Source organism: Camelus bactrianus, chromosome 3 (genome assembly GCF_048773025.1).
Source record: "Camelus bactrianus isolate YW-2024 breed Bactrian camel chromosome 3, ASM4877302v1, whole genome shotgun sequence".
Classification (NCBI taxonomy): Eukaryota; Metazoa; Chordata; class Mammalia; order Artiodactyla; family Camelidae; genus Camelus; species Camelus bactrianus.
This window is the reverse complement of record NC_133541.1, coordinates 16359898-16387238: the sequence shown is the minus strand read 5'-3', so window position 1 is coordinate 16387238 and position 27341 is coordinate 16359898. Positions and strand designations below refer to the sequence as shown.

At 33.7% G+C, this 27341-nt stretch overlaps 1 protein-coding gene across 6 annotated transcripts in view; it reads left to right on the top strand.

Moving 5' to 3' along the window:
* CDH18 (cadherin 18) overlaps positions 1–27341 on the top strand; it is an 884058-nt gene that overhangs the window by 38132 nt on the left and 818585 nt on the right. For 2 of the 6 annotated variants that reach the window (XM_074356531.1, XM_074356527.1), the window contains exon 2: positions 23061–23144. The exons of the other annotated variants lie outside the window; for them this stretch is intronic. The gene's annotated coding sequence lies outside the window, so the exon portion shown is untranslated. The remainder of the gene's footprint in view (positions 1–23060; positions 23145–27341) is intronic. 6 annotated transcript variants of the gene reach the window in all.

Genomic DNA, 27341 nt, shown 5'->3' with positions numbered 1-27341 from the left:
ACTATGGTTGGAGTGGGCACACTGTTTAAATTTACTCCATGTTTAACTTTCCTCCCTTCACTGACCAAGATCAGGCTCATTCATTCCCATTCATTCATTCCCAAGATACATTTTAATTTATTGGAAATTCAAAAGTTGGTCATATCTATAGCATCCACATTGATGAGTGAGACGGTGCATGGCTGGATCCGTGGGTGAAGATGGAGTTTGGATGCTCCGTGAGTGGTAGAACACCGAGGTCAAGGCTGCAACGTAGGGCGGCATGTGGCTCATTAGATCTGTGATCCACAGGAAACCACCGATATGTTCTAGTGCAGTGTGTTAGGTGGCGAGATGGAAAATGGAACGTAACATCATTGTTCTCTTCCGAGCATTTGCAGCTATAACATGAAATATGTGAAGAAATTAGGCACTTTCAAACAAAACAATACATATAGATTATCAATATTGTATTGTCTACTATAGGACTATGTGAGAGAAAGAAATCTAGGAGTTGGGCTAAAGCCTGATGCAGAGCAGTTCTGACAGGGACCGGTGGCAGGGCAATGAAGGCAGGGGTCGAGGGGATGGCAAGCCCAACCTCCCACTGAGAGTGTGGTTCTTCAGAGTGGAGAGGCCAGCAGCTCTCCCCAATTTACAGCCTGTTACTTATAGATTCAGAGGCATTTAGACCACCCGTGGCTCCAACTGGCTGTTTTTATGCAGAAGAAAGCTCCTGCATCGTCATGCCCCTCCCTTCTCAATATCTTCAATAGTCTCAACAATCAAAACTACTATATTTGTTTGAAGCCACTAGTTTGTTAAGTTATAACAATCCAAGTGATTCTTGGACCACTTTGTGTGTTCTGCCTTGTCAGCTTCCTCTGAGTAGAAAGTCTGAAACGTGTTCCTACTGTAATAACTTGCAGGGTCCTAGGCTATCTAGGTTTTACCAAGCTCCTCCTGGAACCCGCATTATGATCACTTCCTGCTGCTTCCAGCATCAATTCGCAGGTGCCAGTCATGCCTACACCATCAGAAACTTTAGGAAGGTTGATTCTGGCCAAAACACTTCTCTTGCTGTTTCCTTTTAGCTGTTTCCTCATTGTTATTCACTGAATTCCAAACTCTTGAGGGAACAACGAATATGTTCATGAAATATTGAATAAGTGGATAGGAGGATTTTGCTGGCAGCAGTGAAATATGAAGGGAGGCAGAGAGCGGGTGGCATGGGGTTCTTTCTGAGAAGGATTCGACTGCCAACAGTTTGAGCTTTTTTAAGAGACAGGAAAGAAAGTGAAAAATTTGACAAATATTTTACAGTTAAAAACATAAGTTAACTTCTGGTGATTTTTTTTTGTGATTAGATTTTTTTCCTTTTTCCTCATTGAAATTAAAACTTAAGAAACACAGGCAATGTCATATCCAGGAATAGTATAACATTCTTTAAATGTTATAAATATAAAATGTTATAAATATAAAAACTTCTTAAATTTTATTGTCTTGTAATGAAAAGGAAATCATGTATACTATAATAAAAAGATGCCTGTTAAAAAGGAAGTCAGATTTATATTATTTTATTAAATTATAAAAAGATAGGAGCAAAAAAGTTCAGAACAATGTTCATGATCTCAGCAAAAAAATCAATTGATTCTTTAAACAAAGTGACAAGATTTATGAAGAGGCTTCAGCTATGTGTGGATAAATCAGACTTACATAGATATTTAAGATAATGATTTCCTTGCTTATTTGCTTAACTCTAAGTCCCTTTCACTCAAAGAGTGGTTTATAACACTGGGCATATGTTAGTATCATGCAGAAAGTTTATATTTGTTTATTCCCATTTTTTGTTCTGATTAGATTATATTAGATATCAGTAGTTCTTTAAGATTTGCAGGTGTTTCTAATACATAAGCAGCACTGAGAAATACTGTATTCGGAGTGAGACAGTCTCTTTGTGAACAATACAGACAAAAACATCTCTCTGCAATAAATTGGTAGCTAGCTTTATTCTCCCAGTAATGACTAATATCTGTGACAATCCTGCCATGCTTCACTGCTTAGAAAAAATGTACAAATTAGTGCTGAATTACATCCTCCTTCAAGATTATTGATAGCTGCCAATCCATAATCCATCTAAAAATGAACTGTGCCCATTTTACAGGACAGGTCTGTCCTCTTTGAAATAGAGCCTTTTAACCTGCAAAAGAATAGAAGGTCTCTTGAAAAAGCATGTGTTATCAAAAATCTTCTTATTAATGAAAATGTTTCACTGCAAAAGAAAATTGGCCATCTAGGAATTAGGTGCTAGGTCACTTCAAACTCATAATATATAGTTTTCCTGAAACAGTTTCAATTACAAAGAATTTTCTAAGCTACAAATATATAAGTTTAAAACCCAAACACTTACTGTGCAAATCCAAATTTTGAGCAAATATTTCCTTTATTCAAAACTGGGGGGGGTGTTTATTTTTTCTCACTAGTATTACAGGTCTTTATATACTCAGTATTGTCAGCCTCACCATGTATTTTTATGGAACGAGTAAATGCCATTTAAACTGGGAGCTATTTTTGCCTAAGCATCTCTTTTCCTGCTAAACCCAAACTACTCCTCAGTTCTTTAGATTTTATAATCAGTAAAAAATTCAGACTAATATAAGTTAAGTTCTGAAACTATCAGCCAAGTTTTACACTATAAAAAACATAGTATAAAAATTGCAGTAGGAAAATTTTCTTCAGTCAACATGTATTGAAGGACATCCTTTTCTGCTCATAAAGATTAACAGCTACAAATTTTATCCTCATGCAGTATAATATTTAAACTAGGAAATTAGACAAAACATAGGAAACAATTATTTTAGACATTGCACCATAAAGATCAAAGAACTATGGTCCCTGAGGAAAGGGAAGCAAATGAGGTGAGCTATTTCCCAGTACGTCAATACTGTAGGAAGTTGAAAGCAAAATGCAGCCTGGTCACCTGGCTGAACTAAGGAGACAGCGGTTAGAGTTTGGAGAGGTTAAGATGGCCAGAAACTATGGAACAGATTTATGGAAGGAAATACTGCATGAAGACCTCCAAAAACATGGACTTTGATCTAAGAGAAAATGACTGAAGGGTAAAATCATTAGAAATCAGGAGGCAAAGTGTTTCCCACAGCTCAGAATAGTTTATAATCCCAGTGATGAGAAGAGAGGGACCTCAGTCACACGGGAACAGGGGTGACTCCTCAGAAGGGCTTTATATGGTAGGCAGAATAACGTCCCCTTTTGCCCCATTCCCTACAAATGTAATCTCCCCTCCCTAGGTATTGATTCTGTTACATGGCCAAAGGGGCTTAACAGATGGAATCTAGATTACAGACTTTAAAATAGGGGGATTATCTTGGATTATACAGGTGGGCTAGATGGAATCTCATGGTTCCTTACAGTGGAAGAGGAAGACAGAACAGTCAGAGACACATGGCAGCAGAGGAAGGAGGAGGAGAGATGGGAAGCATGAGGGCTTTGACCTGCCATTGATGGCTTTGAGGATGAAGCAAGGGGGTCATGTGTGTCCGTGAGTCAAGGGATGAAGATGGCCTCTAACAGCTAAAAACAATCCTCAGCTGGCAGGAAGCAAGCGCGTCATAACCTCAGTCCTCCCACCATGAGGAACTGAATTCTGAAATGGTTTCTCTCTGGTACATTTTTTTTTCTTTTTAAAATTTCTTCCCCCTCTGTTTCAATGTAATTTTACATTTTGGGTATGATTAAATGCTAAATTTTCAAAACATTTATCTTTCTTTTTAAGTCAGAAAATAAATTTTTTTCCTTAACAAAAGATCTATCAAAATACCATGTCAATCTACATTTATAGCCCAATGTACACATGGATAGGATTTCTCCCAAAATTTCTAAAATGTCACCCACACCACAAATGATCTTTTTTAATTGAAGTACAGTCAGTTTATAATGTGTCAATTTTTGGTGTACAGCATGTTTCAGTCATACATATACATACATATATTCCTTTTCATATTCTTTTTCTTTTGTTGGTTACTACAAGACATTGAATATAGTTCCTTATGCTATAGAGTAGGACCTTATTGTTTATCTATTTTATATATAGTAGTTAGTATCTGCAAATCTTGAACTCCCAATTTATCCTTTCTTACCCTCTTTCCACTCTGGTAACCCGAATTTTGTTTTCTATGTTTGTGAGTTTGTTTCTGTTTTGTAAATAAGTGCATTTGTGTCTTGTTTTTTAGATTCCACATATATGTGATATCATATGGTATTTTTCTTTCTCTTTCTGGCTTACTTCACTTAGTATGATGATCTCCAGGTCGATCCATGTTGCTGCAAATGGCAAATTCTATTCTTTTTTTTTTTTTTTATGGCTGAGTAGTATTTGTATGAATATACCACAGCTTCTTTATCCAGTCGTATGTTGATGGACATTTAGGTTATTTCCATGTCTTGGCTACTGTAAATAATGCTGCTATGAACATTGAGGTGCATGTATTTTTTTGAATTAAGAGTTCCCTCTAACTATATGCCCATGAGTGGGATTGTTGGATCATGTGGTAAGCCTATTTTTAGTCTTTTGAGAATTCTCCTTACTGTTTTCCATAATGGCTGCACCAAACTACATTCCCACCAACAGCGTAGGAGGGTTCCCTTTTCTCCGTGCCCTCTTCAGCATTTGTCATTTGTGGACTTTTGAATGATGGCCTTTCTGACTGGTGTGAGGTGATACCTCATTGTAGTTTTGATTTGCATTTCTCTGATAATTGATGATATTGAGCATTTTTTCATGTGCCTATTGGCCATTTGTATATCTTCACTGGAGAATTGCTTGTTTAGGTCTTCTGCCCATTTTTGGATTGAGTTGTTTGTTTTTCTGTTATTAAGTTGTATGAGCTACCTGTATCTCTGTCAAGATTTAGTAATTTCTCCAAGTGGTGGTTATTGAAGATTATTTTCTTCATCCATGTATTTTTGACAGTATATTTTAAACAATTTTGCCTGCAAGTGAAAAGCATACAGTGAGAAAACGCTATTGCTGTCAGGAAGTTCTGATTATCAAAGGTGAGCTACAATCAGAATGAAGCACAAACTTAAGAACAAAACAAAAGTTTAAAAAAAATTGTACAGTAAACTTATACAAAGAGCTCAGAAGTTAGCCATTGATGATAAATAATTTGCTGTTCAGGTTTTATTAATATATTATTAGCAATCAAAGGTAAAGCAGCACAATGTGCAATGATTAAAGGCCTATAGGATATGGCATAAGGTTAAAAAATATCTGGGCTACTTGGTTCCATAAGTAAAGACCAGTGGTTAATTTTAATAAAACTCTTAAAGGTTAGACTATGTTTCTTTCCTTTTCTTTCTTTCTCTCTTCTCTTTCTTCTTCCTTCCTTCTCTTTCTTCTTTTTTCCTTCCTTCTCTTTCTTCCTTCCTATCTTCCTTCCCTTCTTTTTTCTATTAAAAATGTGAGAATTTATTCTGTAAGGTAGATGAAGAAATTACTGATAGAAACGGTACTGAAGGTGGATGGATGGGGTACAAAGAGAACAAAAGTCAGTGAAGGGCAGATCTGTTCAGAATGAAGTCACTATGACCGACCAAAAACTTAGTTTTCAGCTTTGAAGAAAGCTTTGGATGTTTTTTTTTTTTTTTGAAGAGACAGACAAGAAAAATATAATCACCTTTTCTTTTCATAAATAATTCAACTATTGCTCCATGAAAACTGACAAGGACAATTGAGTGCTGTCAGTGTGTTTCACATTTCTTCTTTGGTGTATAGATGCATATACATACTTGTTTCATTTTAAAATATATTTTGTTTGATTATTCCTTAATGCTTCTCTTTATATAATATCAAAATATTGAATTAATATATTTGACTATCAAGTCATTTTCATCAAATAATTTTTTTAACTAAAGAAACATACACTTAATACTGCAATTTTCTACACGTACTAAAACATTGTCATAGCTTCCAAAGATAGTATTAATTCATACAGAAGTTCTTCAGATGTCAAAATGTTTTCAATTATTGTTTTTATTTGTACTTAGTGTTCATAAAGTTGTGTGCTATAATTTTTACAACCTAATGGAGATTGTACCAATTGATATAATGTCTTAACTTCTAATGTACGTCACATATTTAAGATACTTTTCTTTATGAAAATGTTGAAATATCAATAAGGATTTCAAATTGTGTGTGTGTGTGTGACATGAATATTACTGTTTAAAAATTTTTAACTTTACTTGGTACCTCAAAAGTTTTTTTTTTAATATATGAAAACCTGTGCCATTTTAAGGCAAAATATGGGTACTGTATGTCTTTCTACAGAAATTAGTAACAGCAGTGTAAACGTTTGGTTAATTTGAAGTTCTGATTAAACACTCTTTTTATTGTATCAACTCTTACAAGGATAATTAAGTGAAAAAATTCAAAGAATAAAAAATGAAAATCAGATAAGGTCATCTTATGAAACAAAATGGCATGCCTATTTACATAAAGGAAATAAGATATTTGTATCTTCTTTTGCAAAGTTAGAAGGATAAAATATCCCAGTAAAAGGGATCAACTTGTGAATGGCATGAAAGTGCAAATAATGCTGATGATTCATTTATAGCCAGAAATAGAAACTAATACATTTATTTAGACTTTGTTTAAATGTAGCACTTTTTAAATTCCTTCTACTCATTTGATTTACACATCTAAAATCAGGAAGTTTTATGCTATGTTTTTCTTTAAATAAAATTTAGTTTCAGCATATTTGAATATTTAAATGAGTCAAAACCCCCTATATTTTGCATGCCTTCCACTTGCCCTGTGTAAGCAGCATGGTTTTCAGATGCAGTAAGAGATGTTTTTCTCTCCTCAGAGGAGTATATTAATTTGCTAGACCTACTGTAATCCACACCCTAGGTGGCTGAAACAACAGAAATGTGTTGTCTCACGGTTCTGGAGAATAGAAGTTCAAGAGTAAGGTGTTAGCAGAACTGGTTCCTTCTGAGGACGGTGAGACAATCTGTTCCCCGCCTCTCACAGAGCTTTTAGAGTTTTGCTGGCAGTGTGAGGGATTCCTGGCTTGTAGAAGCGTCACTCTGATTTCTGCCACCTTCACTTGGGTTTCTCCCTGTGCACGTGCCTACTTCCAAATTTCCCCTTTTAGAAGCACACTAGTCACACTGGATCAGGGCCCAACCTAATGACTTCATTTTAACTTGATTATCTCTGTAAATATCCTACCTCCAAATAAGGTTACATTCTGAGATACTGGAGTTAGCACTTCAACATATGAATTTGAAGGTGGTGGGCACAATTTAACTCATAAGATGGAAAAGATTGTTTATGAGACAATATTAAAATATTACAAAGCTGTGTAAGAATCTACACAATAATACAGAGCCAATTGAATATTGAGTGAAGTGATTTATTGTAAACTAAATAGAGAAATACTGTAAAAACTATTAGAAGGCTTGAGATTTTTAGTTAGTTGTTGAAATATTTAATGGTAATGAATTGTCAAAAATGTATAAAGAAATATCATGGACATACTAAAGCATACTAAAGAAGTGAGATAAAACAACAAAACAAAACAAAACAAAAAACCCAGAAACCCATATGCTGATCATCTTGGGCCTCAGACTGTACTTGGCTTCAGAAATAATGTTGAAGATTACAGATCTGTGGGGAGGTCAGTTAGTGGAGACCATGTGAGCTTGGGAGTTATGACTGTAGTACTGGAATGTAAGAAGTCACTTGAGTTGAAGGGCAATGTAAGAAAACTGTTCATGGGAAATTACTTTAGCATCATGTACAGAGCAAAAAAGAAACTCAGAGAAGTTAGGCAATTATAGCAAAGAAAACACTTGTTGGTTACTGTTCTAGTAGTTTCTGCATAAGAAAATAAAGCATAGCTATAGACACAGTGACGGTAGTTTACAATCAGCAGGACTTAAAATCTAACCTGAAATGGGGTTGGAGGTATTAGCTGGGTATTTGTACCTGAAGGTAAATGTACATAAACACACAAACACATGCATTGTATATGGTAATCACACTATTATGTAGAATCTTTACTCTCTCAATTTGTATTTTTTTCTCTAAATTGATTATTGGTGAAAGAGTAAGAAGCAATACCCATTCTTGTATTTTTTTTCCTATTAAACATCAATGTAAAATTTTAAGTTAATTTATTAAATGCCTTAATAAAATATTTAACATATAGTATGTATGTGTACACAAAAACACATATACAAGTACATACATATATTTAGGCAGGACATTTAGGACAGTTCTGTAATTTGGACTGAGAAGAAAAATGACTGAATTGTAACATTAATGGACAAATACTGCCTTTTGCTATTCTGTCAAACAAGAGACCCCCTTTTTTAAATTCAGAGAAAGATAAATTCTGAGTTTGAAAAATTCTGAGTCATAAAATAGCCTAAACATGAGTAGATAAATAAATCACTTAAGGTCCTATCTTGGTGTATATTTGTGTGTGAATATGTGAATGTATGTGTATGTATGTGCATGTGTGTGTGTGTGTGTATAAAACAATTGGGGTGAGACTTACCCTACACCTTATCTTAGATGAGCAATTAAAATACAATTATTTCACCTTTTGCTGATTTGATTTTCTTCACAAAACCCACATGTTGATTAATTGGAGAAATCATATTGTCTATCCAATTTAAGCTTAGAAAAATAAACAAATTTAAATAATCATCTTTGGTTATCACATAATAAGAAGCTCCATCTCCCAGGTGTTGAGCTGCCCAGCCAGCTGCTTCCCTCTTTCCATCGTTCTCTCCATGAGCAGCAGGACCATGCAGAGAGAAGCAAGTGTGTGGGTGCTAGCTGGAAGAGTGGAGGTCCTGGAGCATGATGTTATTGGCCCTTGCTAGTCTCCAAGGTGTTCCTTCCTGTCTACAGACATGAGTGGCTAAATTTTGTGGCTAGTGTAAGTCCTGCGTGGACAGATCTATGGGTTCTACCTTGCTTTGGACTCCCCTCAACAACTGCTGACATTGTAGAGCCCTGGAGGTCAGGGCCCTCACTGTATGATTCATTTAGCAGAATTTCCTAAAAAGACATGTCACTCCTTCTCTGATGTAGCTGTATGGCAAGTTCCCCAGACAAAATCTCAGGAACATCTGAGATTCCTCCCAGAGAAACAGTATGTGTATAAAGTTAAATTTCATACCTACAACCATTTGTTTTGTTGTTTCTCACATTGTTGCCTTCAATTTACCAACAGGAAATAGATACATGAATCATATCAACCCTCAGGGCACCTTCTATCATCTAAGTAACATAGCTGCCTTCTCCCCAGGCAAGAGCCTAGAGAAGGAGGTTACACTTATTTCTAATGGCTTGCTGTCTTCTCTTCCTCTTTTTTTCTCCTTCCTGTCACTTGTGGGACTTCCTTCTTGCTTGGAAGAGGCCATTGCTGATTAACAAGTAGCTCTATGTTTCTCATGCATAGCCATACAAACTTGACACCTCCAGGCTTGGTTGTTGACAGCCCAGAGAGTTACAAAGTAATCTGGAAAATCCTTTCTCTGTCAGTAACACTTGTTTCTCACACCTAGTATCTTGCTGTTAAATCCTACTTCTTATGTCAAAGCTGAGTTTTACCAGCTTTTTACTTTTTGGAGTTCTTCTCTAAAATCCCAAAGTCACCACTAATTCCCAGACATCTAAAACAAAGAGGGATAGTTCCATGCTATGGAAGAATAAAAAGAAAAGCAAACTCATTTAAAATTTTTCACACATCTATGTCTACAGATAATACTGTATATACAAAGTTAAAACTTACCAAAATGTATGGCATCCAAAAATATAATCATGTAAAATTCTGGGTCACTGCATAGATTAATGAAAGCCATTATTTTTCAAGTCAGTCTAACCAGTCACAAAAACCACAAATGTCAAGTCAGAAAATTTATATTATGTTCACTGATTATATGTTGACCTCCAGAAGTCTCAGATAACCACTAGGCAATCACTTACTCCTGCCTGTACAATTAGAAAATTAGGACTGTAGCCAGTGTTCTTTTGAGAAATGAAGTTATGCAGAGGAATGAGTTCTAGAGTAATCAACACACATACACAAAACAAAACAAAACAAAAACCACAACACATGATATATAATCATAGATTAGGTACAGATGTGGGGTTATGGAGATTTAGTTTTTATTACAACAATGGTCCTTCTTTTCTTTGTAAAATCAGTTTTGAGATTTCCAAGCATATGAATGAAATGTCCGCTCTTCCTCTGCAGAAATCAATGCTGCGTGTGCTCATTAGAACCTGTGTTCATTTGCTAGATATCGGTTTATTTTTGAAGGTCTGAAAAAGTATATAATATTCAAGTAGTATGGAAAGATGATACAAAGAACAATGACCTAAGATTTAGGCAATCCTGAGCTTGGTCACTTAACTATCTTTTCGAATGTGGCGTTTAACGGAGTCTTCTGTTCATTTCTTCATCTGTTCATTGGACATGTGCATATTTACCGTAAGGCACTATGTTAATATTAAGTGTGAAACAACATTCCTAGCACACAGTCTCCCTCAACATGGACATTTAACATACGAGAACACATGTTGATATTAACGAACTCTCTAGAAAACAAACACATAAAAATGATTTGTCAGAGTTTGAAAACAAAAGGATATTCAGATAGCTAGTTATGCAAATTGATGCCCACTCTTATTTTTTTAATTTTTTATTGAAGTGCAGTTGATTTACAATGCTGTATTAATTTCTGGTGTACAGCATAGTAATTCATTTATATGTATATATATTCTTTTTCATATTCTTCTTCATTATAGGCTAGTACAAGGTATTGAATATAATTCCCTGTGCTATACAATAGGACCTTGTTTACCTATTTTACAGATAACCATTCTTAAGTAATTTAAAATCATTATTTCGACTATGATTTTTTTAATCCAAGGGAAAGTGTAATCTTTGCTTGAGAAGTCAAATTTAAAATTTTAGAAAGTATATATAGGAAGAGGCTTTTAAGTAAAGAAAGGACTATTAATCAACATTTCAAAGTATGATTTAAATTTGCTGCTGGATTCCAAGTTCTCCGAAGCCAACCGCTCTCCATCTCCTTGTATTACTCAGTCCCCTCCCTTCATCTTTCTCACCGATTTAATAGCTACTTCACAAAGCAAGCACCCTTTAAAATGCTACTTGTCTTACTTAGCCCATGCAGCCTTAAATTTTGCTTTTAATTAAAAAACTAGGTCAATGAAATGGCTTATTTTGATCTGTCTCAAAAGAAAAGAAAAAAATATTTCTTAGTTCACTACTTACCCTAGATAAATAAAAGGAAAAAAATGATAGTCTTTGATGTTATCTCTATCAGTTGCATGAACTGAATCTGTGGTGATGAAGATGTTAATGCTTCTACTAGTCCTTATTTTAATCTTAAAAACTTAGAGAAATTAGCACAGAATTAGTCAAGATTACTGTTGGTGCCCTCCTTGCTTCTGTAGTCCCCATGCTCATACTTTCTAAACATTCTCCAAGCTTCTAGAAAAGGAGGGGACTCCACAAAGAGTGGTGGGCAGGGCCCTCCTCTCTCTCATTCCCCTGAAACATAGTGGGCAAAATGAAGCTTGAATATTCTATGGTTTGTGGATTTATAATGATTTTTCAAGATTGATTAAGCTAATATAAATGTTATAAAATTAATAGTAGCTTTAAAAGATTCTGGTAAAGAAACTTGAAAGATACAAAGATGCAAGTAAGAAAAGTAAAATAAGACAATTCTCCTTTTCTTATAAGCTTTTCATCAGCTACATTATATTTTTAAAAATCTGGCAAGAACCAGTTTCACATATATGTGTATATGTGCATACACTTAGGTCTAATGGCTAATGCACACATATATACACACACATATATATACACACACCTATGTATGTATATATCATATATATAGCTATATAGGTGTATATAGCTATAATTTGATAAAATATATAAATTTTGAAATGGTAATTTATATTAATTATTGTTAACAATTAACCTCAACTAAGTATACACTGCCACTTGAGATATTAGTTAGTGATAATAGCATACCTATTTTCTTGATAAAGAAATAGTTGTAGGTAATTGAAGATAAATATGTAAAGAAACATGCTCTCCAATATTAGACATCACTGGCTTCCATGACTTCCAAGTCAATTGAGTAAACAATCCTTGATTTGAATGAAAAATGTTTGAAATGTATATTTTAGTACATTTAGCCAAACTAGTTACTGTTTAGCCTATGAATATGTATCTGAATCTGAGAGAACTGTTTATACTCCTTATTTTCCAGGTAACTAAACTTGGATTGAGATATATTTCTTTTTAAATAAGGGTTTATTTTTAACTAAATACCAAAGAACCAAATTTTCAAATTTGCATCATCACCATACTATAGTAAGGAGTAGTGCTTAGTGAGGTTAAGTAGGACTTTCTGTATGAGCCTGAGTAACAATGTTTACAATTGCATTTTCTCAAATGCATTGAACAGATGAGAAAAGCTCATTTCACTTGGTGAAATACAATAATAATTTATAAAAGTTTAATACAAAGAAGATGAGTTCCTAAGTAAAACTGTATAAATTTATCACGACTTAGCCTGTCCACACAAATGAATGTTATTTCTCTCCCTACCCATCCCTTTCCTCTGTCTCTCTCATTTATGTGCAAACACACTTTTTTAAAAGTATAAGAATATCCAACATTTAAGAGTTTTAATACCTATTTCCTTTATAATATTCTGTGATATGAAAAAATACATTAGGTAAATTAATTTCCCTGTTTAGTTTACATTAAATACTAAACTGTGATTCAGTTTATCACTGTGACAATTATGATGTAAAGGAGTCAAACATGGATTCAGCTAAATGCAGATTTGTACAGGGTCAGCACACAGCCTATTACCAGAAGGAAGGAAATGCTTGAAAACTTGCTTATTTCTCAGCCAGCATTCTTCACAGATTTACAGACCAATCAAAATGTCAGTTCAGCTGATGGCAATGAATAAGAAGACATTTGCAGAAGGAATGCATGAGCAAACCTGCTTTCAGCAACCATTTTTCTGACATTAGTAAAAATTAAAGTTTTCAGCAACATACCTCTTGGAAAGTGATTGAAGTGAGATTGCAAAGGCAGTGACTCCATCTTGCACATGAGACACCACCTTAAGTAACTGCGCAGAGAAATGAACTTCAATGTATTAAAATGAGGGATTTTGAGAATGTTCTCAGTTAAATTCATACATCTTGTACTTTCATGTCTAGCATGAAAACAAGGCAAATTGCTACTTCAAAGAAGATAAAACCCAAGATCTTTGATTCATTGGTTGCATATTAATCACTATTCAGTTATAAGTCATACGCAACAGAATTATTGATATGGCTATGAGTGATTTGATTTTTATTCCTCAACATGCTTTATAGAAGAGTTACAAGTCTGTGCACATAAATTAGAAATAAGATTCTTTTAAAACATGAATCATGTCTGTAATGAAAAACACTTCATGAAAGGTTTTAGACTTATCTGAGAACATCTGTTCAGAGAAGATTTTTTTTTTCCAGCATTAATTTATTGGTCCTGAAAGGTTCTGGAAATAGAGAATAAGGTGCTCTCTTGCCTTTAGGAAAGGATATAGCATTTCAGATTCATCCTAAGCTGCCTCACATTATTATTATTCAACTTTCAAATGAAAAGATACTCCATCTGTTTCCCTTTAGATAATCCATTTATTATCCTCACTATTGTAAATATGTAAGTGCATTGTTGCTCAGGAAATATATTCAGGAGCAGTGAACTATAATTAAAGACAATCCACATAAACTATAGTTTAACCAGTCATTTTTATCTTTATTATTTAAAATCATACCGACAAATATTTATTGGGTTCCTCTGACAGTAATTGCTGGGCAGACTTAAAAGGAGCATAAGACCTGGTTATTGATGTCAAATGGCTTCAATCCTTTATCACTTTGCTAGGGCTTCTGTAACGAAATCCCACAGACTGGCTGGCTTAAGAAACAGACATCTATTTTGTCACAGTCTGGAGGATGGAAGTTTGAGATCAAGTTACTGGCAGATTTGGTTTCTCCTGAGGCGTCTCTCCTTGGCCTGCAGATAGATGGCTGCCTTTTCACTGTGCCCTCCCATGGTCATCCCCCAGTCTGTGCATGATTCTGATTTCTCTCTTTACCTGTCCAGGTGTCGTCCTCTTAGAAAAATTCTAGTCATGCTGGGTTAGGGGCTACACTGAAGACCTCATGTAACTTAATCACCTCTTTAAAGACCTGGCCTCCAAATATGGTCACATATTGTTGTACTTGGGGGGTCAACATGTGAATTTTCAGGTAGCACAGTTCATCCTATAACACCTCTTAGTTGTTCACAAGAGGAGTCAAGCACATTGAATATAGTTGTCTATACAAAAAGGTTTCTTACTAGCTTTTTATTAATTAGTATTATTGTCCAAAACCTCAATTTTATTAAAATTACAAAGAAGTGGGCATGATGTGTCTGTGTGTGTGTCTGCAACTTATATTAAGTCCTGTCCACGCTTGCCAGCACAGGGGCCTTGCTCCAGAAGTCATCTTCTCTCTCAGGTTCTGTAGATCCTTTTTTCCAACAAGACATAACCTTTTAGCTCCTACTTTTACAGGACAGGGGTATTTACATTTTTCCTAAAAATGGCAAGAACTTTATGAGAACCTTATAAACAGGGATTACACTTTAAATATTTATATAACCTCAGCATGAATGTAAAGTTAGTCAAATGAAGAGAACCATCATTCTTTGAACAATATCCAGATTCTCAGATTTGAATTATTTGCTTGCTTTGCACTTCAAGTTGCTTGCTGAGAATAATTCTTGGTCAAGGAAATTAAGTGATGTTTTAATGAAAAATCAGATTATTTGTTTTATCTGGAACATTAATATACTCACTAGAAATCCCCACTAAGTAAACTTATTCCATATATTATAACATCTGCATTGAGGAATAAAATTAATTTCTATATTCTGTTTAATTATTCAATGTATTCTTTTCAATCTGATGTCATCATGACACTTTACAGGAAGAAAATACATATAAGCAAATAGATAATTTAAAAAATTTTATGTTTTCTCTATATTCATGACTTAAAACAGTAGTTTTATAATAAAGTGTTAGTAATTAAAATATATATTAGAATATAGATGCTAGTTAGTTCAGATGCAACAGCACTCATCACTGAGTAAACACTAATCCTAATCAGGATTAATTCTTAGGCATCATTAGGACATTGTTCCTAGAATTACACAAAAATATACATTATTCTTCTTTCTAACATTCGAAGAATACAAAGTGTGCTTTAAGCTTCATGCATTTTTGTTAAATTCTTACCCGTGAAAGATTATCTGCTGAGCATTGTAGTTGATGAACTTTGTAGAAAAAGAATAATCACGCTTGAACAGTTTTTATTGTTTGAAAATAAGCAAATAATTCCTCAGCGTCTTTTGGGATAAACAAAATTGCAAATTCTGATTCCTGTCTCTACAGAGTGAAGAAATCCTCATGGGAAGTTGAATAGAAAACAAGATACCACATCAACAGATATACATTATTATTATAGGTCTTCATACAAACCATAGACTCATACATTCCATATCTGTTTCTTATTTCATAGCAAGCTAATGAGAAACAAACTAAAAAAACTAAAGAAGTAGAAAGAAAATATAACATATATTTGGTTCTAAACATATAAGGCTTCTCAGCTTTCTCTAATTTCTCTGTCGTCTTCATGCTGCCTTCTTTGCCCAGGTCCTGCCCACCAAGCCCTGATGTTTCATCACTTTCTATTTCTCAATAAATGACAACTGCTTAATTCAGAAAGTGAGCCCAAGGTTACTTTAATTAAAATAATTTTTCTTAGTACCTCTCTTCTGCCCGGTATGTGATTTTGTTTACATTCCCTCAGAAACCTGTATATTGTTTTCAGGAAACTGTCTCACTGTTATTTTCCATTTGATTTTTAGCTGCATTTTATGTGCTCCCTATAAGATTATAAAACCTTTTCCAAACTACTTTATCAAGACTCCAAGGTTTCTTGAAGCCTGTGCATATAGAAGGTCATAAAAGAAGCAAATTAATGTCTTAATGAAAAGTTGCCAACAGTGAATTTCTCCACAGCTAATCCTGTATTTCTTTAATGTTCTACAAAATAAAATAATTTCAAATTATAACAGAACCATCATTATGATTATTGCAAACCTCTTAAAATTATCATTCACTGTTAAATAAGTAATTTTATGGTGATATTAATAATGGTATCCCATATGTCAAAAAATTTGAAAATAATAACTTTGTATTCTGTTAAGCCCATTATGTTAGAGGCCTAATGAACTTGGTAGTCGATAAATTCACTCAGTGACTATCAATCTGGATCTTAATATGTTTAATTACATTAATACTAGTCAATTAGTCAAGCAGCTTAGCTTCATCTGTTTCCTGGCTCTGCTGATGATAGAATTGTAAGTGTTTATACATGAGAAAGTGAGAAGTCTGCCAACAACCCATCAAAGGAAAACATGGCATTATCATTGATTTCTAAGACAGAATTCCCATGTGCGTTGGGAAAATTGCAAACTTTAGTATTAAAGGAGTCAAATAGCTCATAGTTGTTCTCTGAATTATATGTGAAAAGATGTTCTGAGGTAGTAAACATTCTGTAATACGCTGTTGGCCAGCATTTACTAGGTGGGTTTGATGAGCTACACAACCCTCGTGTAAGAGATTGGGGTTGTTTTGATTGAAAAAGCTGCCAAATGGGAGTTGTTGGGTCTTACTTAACAGAATGGAGCATATCAGTTGCAGACAAACATGGGTGTTTAGGGGGGATTTAAATTGTATGTGTCTAATGGAAAGACAAATGGGTATGAAATTGTGGGAACCAGAGCTCTTAGTGGACAGATGACCAAGGGACATGTTAAGCATGCTTGCTCGTCACGAGACTGACATATGACTTGAACATTTGTTCTCAGTAACATGTGGCAAGAAGTGGGCAGGACTCTAATGTTCTTTTTTTAAATTTAATTTATCACTCTCACTGTCATCCCCAATCATCTCCAGGGATAACACTGAACTCTTAAAATTAAGATTTGGATTCTAGACCATACTGAATACTATTGGACATTTGACTAATTCATTCATTCCCTTTTTTAAACAAGTATCTATTCATTTAACCTCTGGCTTACATTGATGTTCATTCAACAGGGATGTATTATTGGACATACACATGGGCCACATAACATGTTAGATACAAAGATTTCCTACCTTTTCTTTGTTATCTCTTTCCCCTTTTTATGTTGGTATTTTCTTATTATTTTATTTTATTTTTTAAATTTTCACTCCCCATGGTGAAAATTATTGCTTCATTGGCATGTAGTCATCTTCAAGAAGATTTGTTCTTGGAGGAAATATCCCTGAAGTATGAGCTAGTGCAGGAAGACAATGTCCAGTTCACCTCAAATCACCAGTGAAAAACTTTACAGTGCAGAATAGCCAGAGATTTTTAATGAACAAGACACATCAAAACACAATTTAAGCAACCAAAGTATTTTATTCTTTTTAGCTGTCACTTTAAAGTTACTGAAATGTTTATTAATTCCATACTTATGTTGAGCAATATATCGTCGTACTGGCTCAGCGTTAAGTCTGAGGATGTTACGTGGTGGGGCCTAAGAAGTAAGTAGTGCTATAAATGTATCTTAATTATACACACACACACACGTGAACACTCACATCCATGGGGCTTGCACTCATGCAGTCAGCTCACAGATACGTCACTTGCCACCAAAATCATCCTAGTCAGCTGTCATCAAAACAAAGACCTAAAGTCCTGCTCTCTAAACTTCTTATTGCAGACAAGGGCTGAGATTTTGACATTTTGAAATCATGATGACTGTGCTTGATATTGGAATGGTGACAATGAAAGGAGATACCCTAGTGACCTGATCCAAGGCACTAGGACTTTCTCTATGCTGAGTAATTGTAACAAACGTTCTGTTACAAACTTGTTAAGTGATTCTGGGCGTACCATTCCCCTCTGTCAGACTCAGTTTGCTTATGTCAGTCAATCAAGAAATATTTACAGAAATAAATACACTGATCAAATATTTTGGAAATGAAAAAGATGAGAAATATAGGAAAGTAGCTAAAAATACAGTGGGAGTGAGGGAAGGAATTTGTTTTAAGACTGGGGAGGTCTGGACGCGTATGAAGGGGAAGAATTTAAACTGCAAAGTGAATATAGTAGCCACTCTACCTACTTTAGAGCATTGAAAGAAGTTTTCCATCAGCATTTGTGAACGTGTACCCTGAAGAGTGAAGCAGTATAGTAAGTGCTGTATGAATATTATTACTGTTATCATCATGATGAATGCCTCCTGTATATAATTGTACACTGAATGGCTTGATGTCAAGTATTTGTTCATTGGAATCCAGATAGATTTTTTTTTAATTTCTTTTTTTGCTACAGAAAAATATTTTAGAAAATTAAAGTGATCAGGCCAATTTTCTGCACAATATTTGAGATATACAGCATACAAATTAGCTCTCCAAATTCTTCTAAATATCTTAAAGGTAAAAAAAAAAAAAAGAAGACATTTGTGTGCTAACTGAATGAATGTTTATGATGACATCTCTATGAGTATTAGGGTAGAAAAATTACAAGAAAATATTTTAGATGTCCATATATACATTCATAGTACTTTTGAGACTTTTACTTACTCAGTGTGGACATTTCTGCCTACTCATATAATTTGAAGCATACATTTATATTGTAATATTAAAACTGTTACTTGAATATCTGCTTACGATGCATGATCATTCCTACAATTGAGATGATGCAGAACTTTGGCCACTGGTCAAAACCCCAAGCTCCAATTTTCCCCATTGGAAAAAATATACATGAGTTTAGGAGAGATTTTACCTTAGTGGTTTTTAGATTAGCATTTCCACAGAAAGTGGAACTCCCTTATAATCATAATTATGGAGTAATTATTCCTCTTAAGATGCTATTTTTTGTCTTCTTCATTTTATTAACATTTGAAGAGGGAAGACTTGTTTCTGAGCTGACTTCTTAATGGCAATAAATGTATATTCGCTGTCTATATTTATTTATTTGTGAACTCTATCATACATTTGAGAAAATCTCTGTGGAATTATTGTGTATAATTCTAGGAAAAAAAATAAAGAATCCAGTAAAAGTTCAACAGCTATGGAACTTTTTAGGAGAGATCATTTGTGACTGAGGAGCAGATGCAGAAAAAATCTGGGCTGAGTTGCCTTAGAGGAGAAGCATCTAAGTAAGCTAGTTCACTTTTTCAGCTTTTAGAACACCTTAGTTTGCAAGTTACATGAATCAAAGAAGAAAATACAAAGATGAATAGAAATACACTATGAGTTTTACTTTCAAATAGCTTACAGTCATATGGAATATGTCACATTAATACATGATTATAACATCAGTTACACATTTTTAACATGCAAAATAAAAAAAAAACACACCACTGGTCAAATTCAATCATGAATATAGATACAAAAATATTAAACAAAATGTGGCCAAATATAAGGTGACAACAAACTGAGTTTTGCTAAGCATGAAATTATATTATTTTAAGAAATTTAATATAAATCATCAAAAATAGATTAAAAATACGTTAAAATAATTAATAGAATTTAGTATGTTAAAATTCCTAACCAATTGTAAAAAGATGATGATTGGTGTCCAATAATCAAAATAAAAATAAACTCACCAACAAACAAGATTAAAAGTTTAAAACAAAATACCTTATAGGATTGAGCACATTTATGAGTGAAATGGTAAATGAATGCTCTTAAATCACAAATAAGACAAGAGGTCCACAATCGTCACTTTTTCAGTGTTGCATGAAAAACCCTGAGTAGGTAAACAGGAAGCATTTATGAGGATTGTGAGAAAATTTTAAAAACATCTTATTTGCAAATGATGTGATTATATTAAATTTAATAAGAAATTATAGCAAGTTTAGCATTTATTAATAAAATTCTATTTATCATTCATAGGGCTGACACCATTTTTAAGCTACGTGGAAAGTATAAATGTGTCTGTTCCTACTGTAGTTTAGACAACAGAGTATGTTTTCAAACATGTTGTAGGTAAAAAAAAAAAAAGACTTATCTAGGAGCTTTTATGATTATTCCCTTTATTATGAGAAAGGTTAACTCTCTTATATTTAAGTTGAGTTTGTATTTACTTTCTCTGAACTATCTGACCATGTTCTTGTCCAGTTATGTGTTGTTAGTATTGTTTCTACTTTTGAAAGCTCTATCTAATGCACGTTGATCATTTGCTGTAATATAAGTATGATATAAAAGGAATTTTTTTTTTCCTTTTTGTCTGTTATTACAACTTGATTGTGGTACACTCCCTATAATACCACTACATACTTTGATCTTTCCTTCTGGATTATGAATCATGCCTGGAATTCACTGCAGTCAGCCCTGCCTCCCCTCTAAATTTAGATTGGATTCATTTAGAATTTATACTGGAGTAAAGATATATACATTTTTTAATATTGTTTACCTGGCTGTCCAGTTATCACAATACCACTTATTAACTATATTTTAGTTCTGCTAATTTGAGATTTTTTTAATCTCATCCTAAATTTTCTCATGTACTCATGTATATTTTTAGATTTTCTATATTTTCCATTGGATTATCTGGGTATTTCTATAACATACTATACAGTTTTAACATTTTCAATTATTAGCCATCACCTTCACATGCCTTTTTTTTTTTCCTTCAAGTTTCCTGGTGATTCCCAAGTATCTAATCTTTCAGAGGAGAGGAACTTTTTAGTCAGTTTGTATGGCTCTAGGAAATAAATTCTGATGGTGTTTTTATTGAAATTGCATTCAATTTATAAATTAACTTAGGAAGAAACACTATTGTTGTAATTTTCAGTTTTCCTATCTGAGAACATTGTATAACCCTGCAGTTGTTCAAGACAAAACTTTTGTGCAGAGGCTGAAATTAGATTAATGAATATTATGGGAATTAGATTTTCCATTACTGTGAAGAAGAGATTCAAACAATTAGAATCACTTAGTGAGAGTGTTTGACATTTTTTACATAGTTAACTTTCTATTATTCAGGCACAGACAGTATAATGCAATAACTGAGATGATAGTTATGAAAATTCATATACTACATTTTGGTTCATAAAAAGTTCTTCAGAATGATTTACTTTAATTGTCAAAGTAATATAATTTTACTAACAAAGGAAGTGGGGATTCTAGAAAATAACATTTTTCCCCAGGATCACAATAGAGGAGTTATATAAAACTAGCTTTTATATACCGCCGTCCCTCAGTATTCACTGGGAATTGGTTCCAGGACCCCTATGGATACACAAATCCTCCTACGCTCAAGTCCCTTGATTAAAATGGCTTAGTATTTTCATACAACCTATGTGCATCCCCCCACATACTTTAAATCACCTGTATGTTATTTATAACATCTAGTTCCTTGTTAGTGCCATGTGAAGAATTCAAGTTTTGCTTTTTGAAACTTTTTGAAAACTTTTTTTTTGGATATTTGCAATCAGTGGTTGGTTGAATTTATGGATGCCAAGAATACAGAGGATTGTACCTACAAACCTCATGTCCTTTCCAGAGGATCATGCCAGTTCAATACAGTTTTGAATTTTGAAGCTTTTCATCTAAAATATTTCCCAAAGTGTGCATCATAGATCATTATTTCTTTATGTGATTAATGTGTCCTTCAATTAAATGAATTAAAAAGAAGTCAACTGTGGTGAAATGTTTTTAGGACATGTTGGGTTAAATCAATTTTATTACTGCAGGACTTCTTAAAGCATGTATTATAATAATATAATTTGATAGTAAAACTTCCCCAGATAAATTCGTAAAACTATATAAAGTTTATATATTAAATTCAGAGAATGACCCTGTATATCAAACTAACATGGGTTGAATTTCTGAGCCTTGGATTCTAAAGTGATAGTAGTCTAGAAGTTTCATTATATTAACAAAGATGGAGTTATATGTAAGTGGACTATATAAAAAAAAAATTACAGAGGAGTTTTACGGAATTTTGTGATATCCTCTCTTTCTCTCCAATCTCCCCACTATTCGCTAAGCCTAATGATACTCATTATAATAACATTATTTCACTTAATGCTTTCTTCTTTGATAAATTAAAAGCACTTTTAAATATTGAGACATGTGGTTAGAGGAAATTTCTTAGTAAATTATGAGGCTCCATATTATTGTCAAATGTGAGTAACTAAAATACCTACATATCTAGGTATTATCTAAAAAAAGAAATAAAGTGTTTAGGTTGACTAATAATTTAAGATTATATAGTTGACAAATGTTATCTAAATGAGTGTGCCCGAAGGCCTTTATAAAGAAATAACATTAACGTACTGGGGGAATAATCTGTTTTTCCTTTCCAAATAATGTTATATATTTCTCAGTTGTAATGTGAAAGTGCAGTAATAAAAACATGTCCTTTAAAAATAAAGATAAACCTAGGATATAGAACTATCTATGCCTTTCTGCTAATACCCATTATTTTGTTAAGCCTTGTTTCTTTTGCTATTTTCTTTTGTTCTGGTGATAACTAATCTTCCCTCAATTTAAATGCTTTCCTCTTTGCAGATAAAATATGCATCTCTAAGTCCAAATTTTTTTTCATGAAAATCTATATCCACCCAAAACTACATTTCCATTCAGAAGTGTTTTTCATAAATTTCAGATCTTCATATTAAATTAAGTCTTAATAAATCTCCATAAATAGAAGAGACTTAATACAGCACTAATCCATTCAAAAAATGTAGGTAAAGCTTATGTATGCCAATTACACTTAGAAGCACTGAGAACATACACATGGTTCCTGATATTTTGATCGTCTGTTGTTGTGTAATGAACCACCACAGATGTAGAGGCGTAAATCAACAAAAGTATATTTCTTTATGATCTTGCAGTTTGGTTGTAGCTGTTTGGATGGCTCGTCTCTGCTCTGCGGGTTGTTGTCTGGCTCAGCACTGGGCGGGAGATCCATTTCCAAGGTACCTCTTTCACATGGCTGGTGGAACTGTCGTCGGCTGATGGTTAGGAGAGGAGAGGACTTTGGAGAGGCTCACATTTTTCCAAGGCTAGACACTTACTTCACAAAGCTGCCTGGGGCTTCCTTACAGATGACAGAGGACTACTAATGGGAGGAATCAGAAGGTAGCAATCTTTTCAGAGCTAGGTCTGTCCTGGTACTGCATCATTCTAATCCTGTTATTAGTTAAAGCAATCACAGGCTCAAGACAATGGGAAAACAAACAAACAAACAAACAAACAAACAAACAAACAAACCTCTTGGTGGAAGAAGTAACAAAAAATAATTGTGACATTGTTAATCTGCCACTCCTGATTCATGGAGGAGATAGGATCTGGCCAATAATTATAAGAAGACTAAGTAAATGATTATATATAATGATAAAGCGATCCTCATGTGTTTGCAGATTTCTGTGAATAAGGAACTTGATGTCTTTAGGAGTAAAAACTATACATCCCTACTATAGTTAGAGATATGGAAAAGCATCTCTGAGTAAATATTTTTAATGTAAGAAATGAAAATTAGTAGTTCACTAGTTATTGTGAGACTATTACCACAAATTTAGCAGCTTTCAGCAATACACATTTAGTAGCTCACAGCTTTCATAGGTCAAGAGTTTGGGCATGGCTTACCTGGGTCCTATATTTTAGGGTTTTGCAAGGTGACCAAAGGTGTTGGCCAGGACCGTGTTCTCACCTGGTAGATCTGCATCCCCACTCACAGGTTGTTGGCAGGATTCAGTTTCTTGTGGTTGTAGGACTGAGTGCTTCCGTTTCTTGCTGCCTTCAAAACCTAGAGGCCACCTGCGGTCCCTAGCCATGTGGGGTTCCCCAACAACATAGCTATTTGCATCCTCATACAGGAAGGCAAGTGGGCACTGTGATCTTTATGTAATTTAACCACATAATTAGAGACTCTTGATCATGTATATTCCACCACCATTTTTGTGTCCATTTTTAAGTTAAAATTAAGTCAGAGTTCTCACACACACTCACCATGAGAGTTCTCACAAGGGAACGAACACTGTGAGGGTCACCTTTAGAGTATGTCCACAAGTAAGATTTAGGTAAAAATCCTAGTACCTCAACAAGTCTTAAATTTGGTGACCCTATTTGTGCCAAACGGAATTAAAATCATATGTGTGTGTGTATGTATATATATATATATATTTTTTTTTATTTACACCATCATTTTATTGAAATGTATTTGATTTACAATATTGTGTTAGTTTCTGGTGTATAGCGTAGTGATTCACATATATATATGAGTATATATGTATTCTTTTTCATATTATTTTTTGTTACAGGTTATTACAAGATACTGAATATAGTTGCCTGTGCTGTACAGTCGGATTTTGTTGTTTATCTATTTTATATAAAATAATTTGCATCTGCTAATCCCAAACTCCTAATTTATCACCTCCCTTCCCCTTTGGTAACCAAGTTGATTTTCTACGTCTGTGAGTCTGTTTCTGTTTTGTGAATAAGTGCATTTCTATCATTTTTTTAAGATTCCACATACAAGTGATATCATATGATATTTGTCTTTGTCTGACTTACTTCACTCAAAATGATAACCTCTAGGTCCATTTATGTTGCTGGAAATGGCATTATTTCATTCTTTTTATGGCTGAGTAGTATTCCATTGTCCACATACACCATATCTTCTTTATCCAATCATCTGTCCATGGATATTTTGATTGCTTCCATGTCTTGGCTATTGTAAAGAGTGCTGCTATGAACATTGGGATGCATGTATCTTTTCAAATTAGAGTTTTCATCTTTTCTGGATATATGCTGAGGAGTGGGGTTGCTGGATCATATGGTAAGTCTATTTTAGCTTTTTAAGCTGCGTACCATTCTCCATAGTGGCTACATCAACTTACATTCCCACCTACAGTATAGGAGCGTTCCCTTTTCTCTACACCCTTGCCAGCATTTATCATTTGTGGACTTTTTAATGACAGCCAGTCTGACCGGTGTGAAGTGCTACTATGTAGTTTTGATTTGTGTTTCTCTGATAATAGTGATATTGAACATCTTTTCATGTGCCTGCTGGCCATCTGTATGACTTCATTGGAAAAATACCTATTTAGGTCTTCTGTCCGTTTTTTAATTGAATCGTTTGTTTTTTTGGTTAGTGTGTTATGTGAGCTGTTTTTGAGCATTATGTTTTGAACATTGTCAGTTGTATGAGCTGATATGAACAGTAAGCCCTTGTCAGTTGCATCGTTTGCAAATATTTTCTCCCAGTTTGTAGGTTGTCTTTTTGTTTTGTTTATGGTTTCCTTTGCTGTGCAAAGACTTATAAGTTTAATTTAGGACCCATTTGTTTATTTTCGCTTTTATTTTTATTGCCTTGGGAGACTAAAATCATGTATTTTTGACTCCTTTTTCTCCCATTTTACTCTCCTTATCTAGTCAGTTGCCATGTGCTGTTGATTATTTCTTTAAATCATATGCTGCAATTCAGAGGTCAACAGAGGCCAAGCAGGGGACATATGTGAGTGCAGTGGCCTACGTGTTTGGTCACAAGGAATGGTGAGGACTCTCCAGTGGAAGAGTGTATTTTCAGTATGGAGAGAGTATATGATCTATCTGCAGATTCATGACTGCCTCCTTCCAGAAACAGGTGCTTGGTTTTCCAAATAATCTGCTATGTATAAAGAGAAGCCAAGCTTTAGTTTCATGGGAAATTTTGAAATGTATCTGAAACAATATGCATAAAATGCGTCTCTAAATCAGATATGTGTTACAGCCCACCAGTCTGTGACCTCAGATCTAAAATAGCTCTCAGACTTACTCCTTCATGCATTTTTATATAATGTCTTAATGAAATACATGAGTATATATGTAAGAAAATGATTAATTCTAAATAAGTTGTGAATATAGCATATAAGATGGTGGGCATGACACTAAATGGACAAAAAAAGTATTAATAGTTTTGTATGTGAAATTTTGAAATTATGAAATATTTATAATTAGACATACCGTAATACTCTTAGAAAAATAACATTACAAAATGACTGAGGTTACTCTGTCTCATTTACTGAAATATGTATCATCTTAATCTGACACATAGTAAATGTTAAATTGGACAATATACTGATCTGTAACTCAGGATATTCCCCATATAAATCTAATTATTTCTTCAGTCTGTCCTAAAGTGCGCTTTCAAAAAAATGTCAGATCAGGTCACTTTTCTTTTTAGAATCTTCATATTATTAGATTATTTACCAAACAGTTTCTTTTTATTATACTATTCTTTATCTACATGTACCTTATCCTCAGGCAATCAGATACCCCTCCATATTCTAGATTTATATTTCTGTCAGTGTCTTTGCTTAAAATCCTCTTTCCTGTCCAGTTTTCCTAACTGTTAGTCTCTGTCTTCCAAATTTAATTTAATTTTCACCTTTTCTATTAAACTTTCTTATTTTCCCTAAAATTATTTTGATCTCTACTTCTACTAAAGCTTTGTTACTCTTAAAAATATTAGGGTCAAAATAATTACATCAATCTTTCTTTTATTATGTTGTGTATTATATGATATAGTTTATATATTTGTAGATTGTAAGCTACTTATGAGAAAAAACATTTGATTTTACACAGTCTTTCTCAAAACTTATTCTAGGTAACTACTCAAAATATCTGTGTAATTTCACCTATTTATCACAAAGTTATTTGTTAACTATATTGTTCAATATTGCATTATACAAAAACGCACGCACGCATAAGACTCTATGAAATGTGACTTAACATTAAAATATCCATACAAGTTTTATATGGCAGGTCTCTGACTTTCTAAAAACAAAATACGGAAATGAACTTGAAGTCAAAAGTTGAAGTTATTTTGTGAAATTTCCAGGAAGTTAATTGAATCTAGCTTTTGCTTTTTGCTACCTGAGTAAAACTGTGTTTTGACTGAGTGTGTCTCCTTTATGTAAAATGAAATAATCATATTACACATGCAACAGTATTGTTGTAAGGATTCAAAGTTTATCACCTAGTTGGAGCTTAATAAATGTTAAACCTCATCATTATTATTTTGAAGGTCAATGAATAATGGAGTCAACATTGCAATAAATATGTAAGAGCCTCAGTCACTTACTTTTGGGCTTGGTTTTCACTTATATATAATTTCAAAGTTTTAAATTTTT